Here is a 15,281-nt window from a genome sequence, read left to right on the forward strand (position 1 = left end):
AGTAAGTATTTATAATCCCAGAAGTCATCAGTTTTTAAAACAAATGCACTTCTCACTCTGTAGTAGATAGCTCAATGTATTTTCTTTGCAACTGTTTTTCATTTGGCTAAAAGTCACTGAGGTTCAAAGGAACAAGTTTTTCTCTATTTCTGGGCATCTTGCCAATTTCTGAGTAAATGCTGCTATAGTTTTATACTCTAATCATCCACTAGATGTCAGTAGTTATTCCTTTCCCAACTTTTAAGACAAAGAATTATTTTCTTATAATTTTATCGATACTCTTTCAGATGTGAAATTTTAATAGTTTTCATAATTTTCAGATTTATCCAGACTGTAGTATTATTAACTTCATTTCAAAATATTTCTGTCCTCCATAGAGCTGCTTTCCTCTATGGAAGGGTGGGGTGTGATCCGCTCCCTTCTCACTTTTGGAGGATTTTTTGCTTCTTGGTGATCTTTTCAGGAAATCAGTTAAATAATAGGAGAGAGAAGATTGATATTCTTACCCAGTTCCAAGCATGCTGTTTACAATTGTTCTGGTTAGTGCTTTTGGGCTTTGGCTGACAGTAGCTTGGGCTAGTCACCGGGGTGTGGTGAGATCAGCGGGGGGGGCAGGCTCCTTCTTCGTCGCCTCTCCAGGCCACTTTAGACCCATTTTAGGGTCCTCTAGCAGGTCGAAACCAGCCATGGGCTGAAGATTCCTGTAATCCCTCAGCCGTGTCTCTATGATGCAAGACTGGAAGTCCCTGATTTATGGTGGAGCTTAAAGACCATCATTAGGTGATGTGAAGTATTCACTAAATGCAACAGTTTGCTTTTTCTGAATTTTAGGTAGACTGCAGCAATCTTTGGAGATAGAAATAGATAGATAGATAGATAGATAGATAGATAGATAGATAGATAGATAGATAGATAGATAGATAGATAGATAGATAGATAGACAGACAGACAGACAGACATGCTATGCTAATTGGATGTCAACAGATTCAGAAATTATTGGTTCCCAGTTCAGAGAATGATGGCAGTAGAATTGCCCTCTATTGTACTTAGATTGCACCTGTTTATGAGACTAGAAAATAAAATATGACACTTGGAGCTCTGCAATCAAAGTCTCTAAAAACAACATACTTGGAGCATTACTGGATATGTACCAAGCATTTTTCAAATGAGCCAGAGGCAATTGTGGCCAGCAAGGTTTTTTCACCGTTTCATCTGGTATGCCAAGTGTGCTGTTTGCTTGATTGAGATAGGACTTCAGACAGCACTCATGCTCTAGTCCAGGAGTGGTCAATTAATTTTTCTAAGGGGCCGCATGAGAAACTGGGATTGTTGTGGAGGGCCACTACTGCCCCATCTCCTTACTGCCACCACCTTGCTCCCTACTGATGTGCCCCACACCTGCTGATCCTTCTCTTCCACCAATGCCACTCTGCCTCTTGCTATCCCCACCCCTCCAGCACCACTGACAGCATGGGCATCAGGGACAGCCAAAGGGCTGGATTTAGCAGCAAAAAGAGAGAGAGAAAGGTATGCGTAGTTCGTATTGGCAAAGTTGTCTCCATACCAGTTTGTTTATTAGAAAATATGAAGGCCATAGTTAATCTTGATTAATATTTATTTAAACCCAGGTTTGTCAATCCAAACAAGGATATATACAACAGAATGGGAGTACTAGTCACTTCAAGGCTTAACCTAATGCAATTTGCTCTACATGAGGCTGCCCTTGAAGAGCATTCAGAAGCTTCAACTGATCCAGAATGGCAATGATAGGCACGCCTCAGTAAGCCTTCATGAGATAGACCATGGTGACTTGATGGGCCATCTAGCTCCTGTGGGGTCTACCCAGCTGATTCAGTCTGACAGAATTGATATGCTCCAGGTTCCTTCAATCAAGCAGTGCCATGCCATCAGGACCCCTAAATTGTGTCTTCTTTATTGTGGCACCTGCCTTTTAGAATTAGGTTCCTACTGATATCTGCCTAACTCGTCACCCGGATGACATTCTGAAGAGCCTTGAAGACCTGGTTGCTTTCTCAGACTCTGAGCTAGTTGGAACCCTGGTAAAGATCATGCTGTTGCTGTTATCTGGATTTGCCACCTTGCCTTATGTTTAATAGGTTTCTTCCTATCCTGTTTGATGCAATTCCTTTTTTATATTGTAAGACCTCCTGAGTTAATTTGGATTGGACAATGCCTAAACTGAATAAAATAAATAAAGAAGAAACGGATAGTTTTCTAGGCAGGCATAATTTAGTGCAGCTTTAGTTAGAAGCATCCCCCATTCTGTTGCATATAACCCTGTTTGAATTGGCAAATCTGAGTTTAAACAAATATTAATCAAGATTTGCTAACTATGGCCTTCATATTTTCCAACAAACAAACTTTGCCAATATGAACTACACATACCTTTTTCTCTCTTGTTTTGGTGCTAAATGCATTGCTTCCACAGCCTTGAGTGGGAGGGTTTCTTCTATTAAATGCTACTTTGAATGATGCCAAGCAATCTTAACTGTGTAAAAGATGCATAAGGAGTGCTTACATGCCTGCTCTTCTAGGGGAAATAATCATGTTGTTCTCTAATGAACATGACCTTGCATTAATGTCCTAAATCTTTCTAGCTGCAGTACACTAAATGTGCCATTAAAAGCTTTGAGATGGGGTTAATTTGCTATTTAACTTTTACAGCAAGTTGAAACCTAAATTCTAAGCAATTTCCAAAAGATGACTCTGAGAGCTGGGGTTTTAAAAGACAACCTTAGGGAATTAGGTTGTTTACATATTTTGCTAAACCTTTTCAAAAGCAAACATTACAGCATAATTCTGCTATTTTTCATAATAAACAGAGAGGGAACATAATGTATTGAAAATTGGGGAGGTGGCTTGGATTCTAATGTCTACATGAATATAGAATTAACTGGTTAGCTTTGGGGGCAGTACAGTATTACTGGGGTCAGTTTAACTCACAGAATTTTATTACAACGTCAGGCAGGTCCACTTAATATCTCTTGAAGAAAGATAAAATCCCTCCATTAAATAAATAACATCTACTGCATACTCAGTTAATATTGAGAGAGAGCTGACATAGAGTCTATGACATGTAAGAGACTTTAGGAAACCTTTAGGGGAGAGACAAACATACCCTATTTCTCCACTGCAAATAGAAATGAATAAATATTCTCCAGAGATAACATTTTAGCCATATTTTGTATTCAGAATTGGAATTTGATATCTGAAGATTCTGCAGAAAGAATGTTGGACACTCTCTGACAGTTGATATGCAACAGTGGTCATATCTGGCACAAAGGTAGCAACATTTGACAGCTGATCTGTATTAATTATCATTATCTAGCATGTATCAGTGAACATTTGTTGACAGGTATCTGACCAAGCATCATATTGACACAGTCCATTTTTGACAGCAGTTGAGCTATAGCATTAGACAGCTGACAAACTGTGGAATTTGCAAATTGACAGTGCTGAATATAAACAATCTGCATTTGATTATGTTACAGTTTGATATACAATACCAATCAAATGTCAATATCTCTGACTGGTGAGTTGCAATAGAAGTTAGATTTCTTCACTGAACTCCACATTTTAACAGAGGTGTAGCATGGTTTACACATTTTATAAATTAATTATTTTGTTTGGTTTTCCAATATGATTAAATTTTTAGTGCATAAATGATTGGTTCAATTCCCATATAATTCCCACCCTTTTCAAGCAAACTTTTGAATCGTCTTAAAAGCAGTAGCTATTAGGAGAAGGAAAAGATTGTCATATGGCAAATCTTTTATATCACAACCATTGTATGCAACAGTATTTAGATTTTAAGTTATATTTTTTCCCAAAATTCCAAATCGGATATATCTTAAAGTTGGGGAACCCATTCCCCACCAAATAAAAGTAGAGGAAATGTGAAGAAGGACAAAAATATTAATTAGATATTTTATGCATTTCTTCTTACATATAAATATGGGAATAGTTATTATTACCAAAATTAGCATTAAAGAATGCAATCAAATACATTGCTTTTTATTCTTTTTTTTTCTTCAATTCACATAGTGGAGCATTATGTAAACATTTTAAGATATATATATAGATATATATATTCTTTAGATTTATATTAATAAAATTAAAGATCAAGTAGATTTGTGCAGAACCCTAATTCAGTAGCCCTGACACTGCTGTTCACCTCATTCACACATCTATCTTGCAGACAGATTGAATGCCTACATTAGAGATACGTAGAATTATTGGCAGTCTCAAAAACCTTAGGTATAACAGTTGAATACATGTATAATTTTCACCAAATTGTGATTTTTTTTATCTAATATAGTGAAGAAGAAAAAAGAATCCTTCAATCCTTGTGGCATTTAAAAGTAAAGGTTTCAAATTTAGTTCTGATCCTTTGTCCTAGCACCATCCATTCTCTTATTCTGCTGGAATCTCAGCTCTACTGCTAGCCTGTCTGTCTCTCAAAGTCATCTGGAGCTATAGAAAACTTTTTTTTGGGGGGGGGTAGTATCAACACACAACTAAAGATGGAAAACAAGTTAATTATTTCAGCATGGCCAGCAAAGGAACCTAGAGCCAGAATTGGCATGGTGTTCTAGTATAGACCAAAAGAGAACATCATACCACTGCTGGTGACCCAACATAAATACTATTCTAAATACTGAATCATATCTGGGAACCAGGAGTTCCCAAGCCGCAAGTAAAAAGCCGGGCCGGCCGACATTTGACAGTTGACAGCTGTCAAATGGCCGCCCGAAGCAACGACGCACGCGCACCGCCCAGCCGGCCGCCATTCCCGTTGACAGCTGTCAAAAGGGCTGCCGGGGGCCAACGCGCACGCGCCAGATTTGACAGTTCCCGGAACTGTCAAATCCGTAAGTCTACAACTCGGTCCTCCGAACTGAGCTAAGCGCTCAGCTGAGAGGAATTCCCTGACAGCCGCCGAGCTGTCAAAGTACTGTTTGTTGATTGGCCGTTCTCCGAACGGCGGGGAAATACCGCTACCTGATTGGCTATGCAGTTTGACAGTTCCCTATATAAGCCCGGATTGTTTTGACAGTCAGCTGCCGGGAGCTGAACCGAATAAACGAGTTAAACCTTGCCTACGGTCTCGCGCCTGTCTTTGTAAAGACAATTCACCTGGCGACGAGGATGGGATCCCGGTACTACAGAGCTGCCTGCTGAGCTAGCCTCCGCGAAGGAGTTCCGATCCCTCTCGCTGACAAGTCACTGCTGAAGCCACATCGAGGGCAAAGGAACCCTTCGGCAGCTTGAACAGTACCATGGATCCAGACCATGGCAAATTTAGGCCACGTCAGAGAGTTTGACGTCCGCCATCCCGAGGGATGGGAATCACACTGGGGACAAGTTGAAGGCTACCTCGTAGTCAACAAGATAACGGAGGATCGCCACAAGGCTGCAGCCCTCCTGTGTCTCAGCGGGCCTGCCATCTACGACATCGCCGTAGGGCTCTGCAGCCCAGACCCCATCGCGACCGTCCCATACGCCGTGCTGACTGACCGCCTCAGCAAGCACTTCATGCCCTGGCGGTCCGAGCTGTACTGGCGCCTCCATTTCGCCCGCCGCCGCCAGCAACCGGGCGAAACGACCACAGCCTTCATCGCTGGGGTACGTCACGCTGCCCGCAGGTGCCAATTTCCCAACCTGAAAGACCGTATCAGAGACCAGGTTATCGTTGGTCTCTCTAACGAGCGGCTCCAGCGGAAATTGGTAGCCAGACCCACGTTGGACCTCGCTCAACTCACATTAGAGATCATGGCCTATGAAGACAGCCACCGTGAAGGCTCCCCGGTGTTCAGAAGCAGCCCAGCCGGGTCAGTCCACTACGCCGGGGAACCGGATGGCGAGCAACCAGAGACCTTCACCGGCGTCGACGACATCATGTCCCGCTTCAGCAAAATGGGCACCGACCCCGGGAAGAACCGCAGGCCATCCAGGCCAGCCGCCTCCGGCCCAAGACCCACCTCCACAGGCCCAAAATCAAAGTGTGCCAGCTGCGGCGGGGCTCACGCCAGAGCCACATGTCGTTTCAGAAATGCCAAGTGTCACGGATGCGGGAAGACCGGGCACATTCGCTCCGCGTGTCGCAGTTTGAACCGGGAAACCCTCCACGAGCTTGAGGAGATTCCGGCAGGTAGGACCAGGGTCCCCCTTTTTGCCAGGGAAATCCCCCAGCCCTCAGTATTGTCCATTCGGGCCCAACAAAAATTTTTGCCCATCCACCATTTACAGCCCAAAATTAAGATCTGGGTTAAAATTCAAGGAGTGCCCTGTGAAATGGAGGTCGACTCCGGCTCCTCTGTTTCAATAATGTCCTGGGACACTCTCAAAAAGATTGGGTTTAAAAACAGACGTCGTATTCCCCTGCAGCCCTCCAAAATACTCCTTGCAGATTTCCAAGGGGCCGCCATCCACTTAAAGGGGCAGGCACAAGTAAAGGTTGAATACAAAAAATTCCATGGGCAATTAACAATCCAAATCACTGAGGCACCCAGGACCACCCTCATCGGGTTAGACTGGTTCGAGGCTCTGGGCATCCACCTGGAGGGCACCAACCGCATACAATCCCGGACATTAGAACAGGTCTGCCAGGCGTTCGCGGACGTTTTCGACGGAACGCTTGGCAAATATACAGGCCCCCCTATAGACCTCAAATTAAAACCCGAGGTAGGTCCCATCCGCATCAAGGCAAGAAGGGTCCCCTTTGCGCTGAAACAAAAAATCGAAGCCGAATTAGACCGTTTAGTCAGCCTGGGAGTCCTAGAACCAACAGACGGGGGAACCTGGGAAACCCCCATAGTGACACCAGTTAAACCAAACGGGGACGTGAGAATATGCACGGACTATAAAGCAACTCTAAACCGCGCATTAAATCCCCACGCATACCCAGTGCCTGCTGTCAGGGACGTGCTGTCAGAAATAGGGTCTGGCTCAATATTCGCCAAACTCGACCTAGCGCATGCCTTCCTTCAGCTACCTGTCACCCGGGAAACAGCTGAAGCACAAACCATTGTCACTCACCGCGGTGCTTTCAAAGTAAACCGCCTCCAATTCGGCATCTCAGTGGCCCCTGGTATTTTCCAGGAGGTCATGGAGAAAACCTTAAAAGGAATCCCAGGTGTCTCCCCTATTTCGATGACATACTCATCGCAGGGGAATCGGAAAACAACTTAGCAGATAGACTACAGGAAGTATTATTAAGATTTAGAAGAGCAGGGCTAAAACTAAAACGTGAAAAATGTTCCATAGGCGTCCCGTCAGCAGATTTCTTAGGCTACAAGATTGACTCACAAGGGATCCACAAACTCAAAAATCCTTGCTATCAAGGCCGCCCCTACCACAAAAAATAAAACCGAGCTCCAAGCCTTCCTTGGACTTTTAAATTTTTATCACGCCTTCCTACCAGGGAAGGCAACTATCGCAGAATCCCTCCACAGACTGCTCGATAAAGGGGCAGCCTGGCAGTGGACTACAGCCCACGAAAACAGTTTCAAGTCACTTAAACAAATGCTTTCCAGCAACGCAACTATTTCCCACTACCAGGAAGACAAACCTCTCTGCATAGCCTGCGATGCATCCCCATACGGGATCGGAGCAGTTTTAAGCCATTTAGACAGCAATGGCACCCAAGCCCCAGTGGCATATTATTCCAGAACTCTTTCCAAAACGGAAAGAAACTATGCCCAAATAGATAAAGAAGCCCTGGCAATTGTGGCGGGAATAAAAAAATTTCACGATTACCTTTACGGCCGCCCCTTTGTGATTTACACAGATCACAAACCATTGTTAGGACTATTCACTTGGGACCGTCAGACCCCCCAAATCTTATCTCCCAGGATGTTGCGCTGGACAACATTCCTCACAGCATATTCCTACCAATTAATATATAAGCCAGGACACCAAATGTGCCACGCTGATGGCCTCAGCAGATTGCCCCTACCCCACACAGAACCAGACCCAGCCCCAGCGGGCAACATCTTAGCTATTCAAGAGCTCCCAGAATGCCCACTGACAGCAAAAGATATCGCTACCGCAACTTCATCAGACAAAACACTTAGCAGAGTGTTAGCATGGGTACACACTGGCTGGCAAACCTGTTGCCCAGGCACAGAGTTTCAGCCATATTTCTCCAGGCAAAATGAACTAACGTCACACTTAGGATGTTTACTCTGGGGGTGCAGGGTAATCGTGCCCTCCAAACACAGGCCAAAAGTACTGGACACATTACATGAGGGCCACCCTGGCATCGTAAAAACAAAAGCCCTGGCCCGCAGCTACGTCTGGTGGCCAGGAATAGACCAAGACATAGAAAAGTACATTGCTGGCTGCTACCTATGCCAAGAATCCCGCCCACTCCAACCCAGAGCTCCAATTCACAAATGGGAACTCACAAAAAACCCCTGGTCCCGCATCCACATTGATTATGCCGGGCCCTTCCAAGGACAGGTCTTCCTCATAGTTGTAGATAGTTATTCCAAATGGCTGGAGGTTCTCCCGGTTCACAGCACAACGTCTGCCGCAACCATTCAAGCCCTCAGGGGAATCTTCGCAACACACGGTCTCCCCGACGTTATTATTTCAGACAATGGCCCTCAATTTACTTCTCATGACTTTCAGATCTTCACGAGGAGAAATTGTATTAGGCATTCAACATCGGCTCCCTTCCACCCATCGTCCAACGGCCTTGCGGAGGTTATGGTGAGGACCACCAAAGACGCCCTCAAAAGAATCATCACAGGGAACTGGCACCGTCGCTTGTCACAATTTCTCTTAGCCCACCATTCTACGCCCTGCACCTCCACCGGCAAAAGCCCAGCCGAACTACGATGGGGCCGCCGCCTGGTGACACGGCTCGACAGACTCCACCTCGACAGACTGGCAGCCGAAATGACACCAAACACCCAGCCAAAAACATTCTCCAAAGGACAAAATGTTTGGTCCCGAGATTATGGGGGAAGGGATAAGTGGGTTCAGGGGGTTATCCTGGACCAAACAGGACCATTATCATACACAGTGGACACTGGGACAGGACTTATGCAACGCAGACACACGGATCAGCTCCGACCCAGGTCACTACCCAACCCCCCTCTGCAACCAACCCTGGGTGAGCCTACGCCAGCCGACACCCCCGGACCTGATGAATTCCTCCCCCAGGACCCACAACCACCTGCCGAGCCCCACCTAGAAACAACTCCTCCAGCCACGCAACCCGAAGGGAGCACCCTCTGTCCCCAACGGTCCAGCCGAGCCAGAAGACCCCCGCATACCTCGCGGACTTTGAATGGAAGGGAAACCCACCATCTGTTAAAAAACCTGTTAACCATACTGTTTTAAAACGTTCAATTGTTGTTATGCATAACATACCTGTTCAGGGGGGGGGAAAGGGGGTGAATCATATCTGGGAACCAGGAGTTCCCAAGCCGCAAGTAAAAAGCCGGGCCGGCCGACATTTGACAGTTGACAGCTGTCAAATGGCCACCCGAAGCAACGACGCACGCGCACCGCCCAGCCGGCCGCCATTCCCGTTGACAGCTGTCAAAAGGGCTGCCGGGGGCCAACGCGCACGCGCCAGATTTGACAGTTCCCGGAACTGTCAAATCCGTAAGTCTACAACTCGGTCCTCCGAACTGAGCTAAGCGCTCAGCTGAGAGGAATTCCCTGACAGCCGCCGAGCTGTCAAAGTACTGTTTGTTGATTGGCCGTTCTCCGAACGGCGGGGAAATACCGCTACCTGATTGGCTATGCTGTTTGACAGTTCCCTATATAAGCCCGGATTGTTTTGACAGTCAGCTGCCGGGAGCTGAACCGAATAAACGAGTTAAACCTTGCCTACGGTCTCGCGCCTGTCTTTGTAAAGACAATTCAAATACCACACACATTTCATTGTGTTTGGAGTGATGAATTGTGGAAAGCACACAAGGGTGAAAGAAATATGTGAGAGAACTGTAACATATCTATCGCTGAGTTTTCCTTTTCCTTGCATGCACAGTTTTTTAGGTCAAAAATCACAGCTTGGATGACATGACTAAGAAATTTGGCAGACATTTACCTGAACATTTGTGTCAGAATGCCAGAGGGTTGATTTTAAGGATAGAGCACCAGAATGATGAATACAAGTACCTTGTGGCTATGAATGCAATTTAATTTGTGTGCAGTCTGAGCCAGAGTAGAAGTTTGTCAAAGAGCATATCCTAAGGTCCAAAAGTTATTGATCCGACACAAATGATTGACCTTGTTTTCATTCAGCTGAAGATGATCTTTTTGTGCTGTGGCACAAACAGTGTATCTCCTGCCTGTATATGCACTTTGGTTTTAGAGTTGCTTTTCATTACTGAGTTACTCTGTTTCCCCCTGGGATTAGCACAAAAGGAAATATATGCTTCCCCGCCAAATGATGGAAAGTTTGGAATTTTGCTCAGATATGCTTGTGTTTTGTTTGATTTGTTTGATAAAACAAAATATATCAGAAACCTGAGCAAAATTCTCTGTTCTCCACAGTGGCATGTAAAAAAGCATGCTCTGTGTTGTATGTTGACCTTTGCATGCGCGTGGTCTTCATTCTTTCTCTGTCTCTCTTCTGATTTTTCAGTGAGGGAAAAAATATGAGATTTAAACTGTCTGTCTGATCGATAACTGTTAGACGTAGGACGAGTTCTTTGACATACCTCTGCTTCTACCCACTAATCAGGCGGTATTCACAGCCGTCTGCTCTTCCCTCATCCTTGTGCTAATCCATACTTAAAATAAAGCAGCTAGCCTTCTGACACAAAAGCATCATTTAGCACAAACACTCACACTAATGTCTTCCAAACAGCCAAGCTATGATTTTGAACAAATTAAAGCGCGCCACTGATGCTAAGCTTTTTCTGCCCTTATTGGGTTGTTTGTGTTTTGCCTTCCAGGGAGACGCAAATGAGGCAAGTTAGGCCTACATTTCTTTCCACCGCAACCATTGCAATGATCCCCAAAGCACTGTCTGCAGGATGCATCGTATAGGCTGGCACATATGTCACCACTGCTGCCAGTTTTCTACTAGGCCTCCAGGCAGCAGGCCTGAAGTTTGTTTGTTTTTCCCCCCGGACTGGTGGGATTAAATTCACTGGTAGGTAGCTATGTTATGTCATCATTTTTAGCATTACAATTCTATTTTTCCCCTAAGAATTACTTTTTCTTCATCTATGTATTTGCGTATATATATTGCATAAATGTGGGAAGTGGTTATAAGATACTTTTTTAGTGCAGTTGTAACTTTGAATGGTCTTTAAACGAATGGTTGTAAGTCCAGGACTACCTGTATCCACATCTACAATGTTAGGCAAGGGCTGTCTTCACCATTTTTCACTCATAATCTCTGGACTGAGTTGCCTCTTACTCCCATAGGATCCACCCTCCTCCCTCCTGAGAATCCACCTTCTCACTACTTTCCAACGCCTCATGAGACTAAAATACAATGAACTTTGTCTGCATTCAACCCTAGAAAATGGCTGTTCTGAGATAGGTGGATAAATAATCCTAAGGGCTGCCTTTAGTTTCAGTTAGGATGGGATGAATTTTCTTGACTGCTCTATAACTAATTTCCCCCCAATCTTTCATTACCAAAGTGCTCATGCTGATTTCACCTGGCCTACAGCAGGAAAGTGTCTCAGTGTTGTGGATCATGACATTCTCTTCATCACATCCCCAGAACCAACACAGAAGAGACTTACATTTGTCATTACCTGATCCACCAATAATTAGTGGTTTTTTTCTCCCTTTTCTCCAGACATAGATCTTATCATCTGAAGGGCAAACACATCTACCACACTTCATTGACAATGACATAATCAGGATCTTTTCAACTCTTACTGATTCCTGAAGTTGCTGTGGAAACACCCTCTGTCTTCTGATATCTGGATACTAACATCCAGGACTCTTTTGTGTTCAGCCTGGGATCTCCCACAACAGAAAATATCTTTCTTTCTAGTTCTGTAATCCCTGACAAATCTCAAGGCTGTCAAGGTTTAGAATGATGGCAAGTGAAGAAGATTTGAAATCTCAAAAAAAAAAAATAATTGCTCCATGGAATTGGAGAGTCAACAGAGTTGCTGCTTGCCATCTCTTCTTGTCTCTTTCAGCCCTGGCAGCCAATGAGGGTTCCGGATATTGCCAATGGTAACTGAAGGAATGATCTTCTGGCACCAGTTTTCTGAAGTGCCTGATTAACATCTATCTGCCTGATAAATCAAGTTATGTTCTCTATTGTATCCTGGCAGAAAGCAACTGATTAATGTTGGGTGCGTGGCAGTGGTGGGATTCAGCCAGTTCGCACCACTTCAGCAGAACCGGTAGCTAATTTTTTTGTTGCCCAGGCCCAGAATGGACTTCCAGAAGCGGCATCCACACAGAGAACTGGTTGTTCACATATTTGAATCCCACCAATGGTGAGTAGGTTATACTTGGTAAAATATTGCTTTACCAGCAGACTGGCCTCTCTCTTGGTTCACCTATCAAATTCTGACAGATCGTCTATGTATCTGTCAACTCTTGTATTCAGTTATTATTATTGTTTTTTCCTGATGGTAGGTGATGTTGAGGAAATCCTTCAATTACCTTTCTTAAGTTGTCTCACATAAAACCTGGCTTTCCTGCTAAGGAAAAATATACCTCAGCAGCCAGAGCAAGTCAATATATGCTGCCATACATATGTACCACCTTACAAACTATGAAAAGCACTTAACTGTGACTATGAGAAAGCATCCTAACATTTTGTGTTCTTATTTGACCTGAACATTACTGTAACTACATGGCAGTGATATCTCTGTATATTTCCTTTTTGCCAATTTACAAAAACAAAAAACAAAAAAAATATTTTTAGTATTTTTAAGTTCTATTATATCTTTGCTATAGAATGGATAATAGATAGCAGCAAAGAAATACAGAAAAATCTCTTTGCTCTCATATAGAGCTTATTCCTACTTTTGCTTCCCAGATCTGGTACTCCTATTAATGATCATTTTCATGTAAAAGGTTGCTGAAAACATTTGCATTCCATGCCCCTGATAGTTCAGAAAGGCTATGAAACCAAACAAAATATTGGTGAGGTCGACATCTTTATCTGTAACCCATATTAATGGTGCGGTCTCATAAAATTTAGCCAGCTTTGATTTCTTCTCTGCGTTGTTACCACAGAAGGTTAATGGGGATCAGAACAAGAACATAGCCAGCTAGACCTTGTTCTGGCATTTATGGGATTTTGTGCACTATTGCCTCACTGCACATATTTATCTCATTTTAATGTGAGGGCCATGAAAATCTCACCTATGGAACCTACTCGGGGACAGAGCTCAGAATCTCAGCAAAAACAACTGCACTAGACTGAAGATGGATAAAATGACACCGTTAATGTGTGCCACAGTGCAATAAATGAAATGCCCTTCACCTGAGCTTGGTATCCAATAACTACAACAGTTTGGGTGTATAGATTGAAGGGAACTGAATAGTTACTATTTTGCCCAAGAAACTGGATCATAGGAATGCAAGTTGCCAAAGGTTGCAGAAAAAAAAGTGTTAGAACGCTATTATTATTTTAGTATTGCACAAAAGCTGAGTAACAAAACACTATGATGCATAATCCTGCGAAATATACCTATTCCCAAAGCAAACAAAAGTCCAAGGAGGGAAAAAAAAACATCCTGGGACATCTCCTATTATTACACAGTGAGCAATCAACACATAGATAAGTGAGAATCAATATAATAGGCAGGAGCACCCTGAAATGAAACAATGCAGCCAGCCAAGCCAGGTAGGCCAATCAGAAACAAATAACATAAATTACAACTCTGATCGAGCTGGCACACATTAAAAACAGTGAGGTCTACTCCCTTCTGTAAAACCACTGGTAATCCTATCTAGTTTGCTACTGAAATATTTGCACAATGAAAACCATCCTTAATCAACGTCAACTCCCCAACCTGGCTGTCACCATGTAATTTCATGCTTTAGCCCAGCTTTGAAAGCATTGTGGTTTTGGCATTCTTTAATGTATTGAACAAAAGTGTACAAAACTCTATTTTGGATGTGAACACTTGGTTCCAAATAAACTAAGTGAACAGCAATAATCTTCTTATAGTTATTCTGGCCACATGACTATGGAAATGTCTTTGGACAATGTTAATTCACAGAGATGAGCATCTTCCCTAGAGTTGGACATTGAACCAATCTAAATTACTTTCTAATTCACATTAGTGTTAAAAGTTCCGAGGCAGAATCCAGCAAAAATAGGTGTTATGCAAGCCACAGTGGAATCGGTAAAATTAAAGATAATATGGCACAACCAGCTAATTATTTCAAAAATCACCAATTTCTGGAAACAGAGATGCTACTTTGTATTTTTATTTTGTGCTACCAAGCAATAGAATACAACATTACAAACAATTCACATGGGAACAGATAATTTGCTTTTACCACGTAGATGACTTAATTGGGGACAGGGTCAATGACCTGTTATCATAAATTGAGTATTTTTATCTAGCCCTTGCTTTCTCATTTATTTATTTATTCATTCATTTATTCATTTATTATTCATTCTTGGTGGGGGATTTGTGATTTCACTTTCAGGAAAAGATTCTTAAGGTGAAGAACAACAATTAAAACCCAAATTATCTTTTTAATTTTGGTATTGTTTAAAATGAAGCATGCTAATGAAGTCAAATGAGCAGAAGTAATGATCTATAATGCAATTAATAAAATCAAATTACATTGAAGTACATAATAATGAGACATATGTGTTTGTGTGTGAGAAAGAGAGAGAAATTTTTAGAGCCTATTTTAAAATTTAAAATAGTGAACCTCGTAAGTTGAAGCCTAGTGAAGTGAAGGATGTCAGCTTTATAAGTAGGGGGATAAGAAATGATCAAAGAGATTATCATATTAATTCTTAATTAACATGGTACTTTGCTCTATGTGTCCCAGATTACCCATCCCAATTGATTTTTTTTCCAGTTTTTTTTTAATTAATTGGACAAAAATCAGAAAGCAGCTACAGGAATGAGTATTTTGTGATTTTCTGAAACCATGAACACCATGTTGCAAGTAGACAACAACCATGGAAACCATTTCATAAGAATCTCAATGACATGATCCCAAACATCCCAAGAGTGCCCACCAACATTTCATCTACTACTCATGCAATTCTGTGGTTTCTGCAAAGTTATTTGGAAACATTTGGGGATGAACAAGACAGGTATACAAAAGGAAAGGGCTTC

The sequence above is a fragment of the Vipera ursinii genome (assembly GCF_947247035.1).
Source record: "Vipera ursinii genome assembly, chromosome: 1".
In the NCBI taxonomy this organism is placed as follows: Eukaryota; Metazoa; Chordata; class Lepidosauria; order Squamata; family Viperidae; genus Vipera; species Vipera ursinii.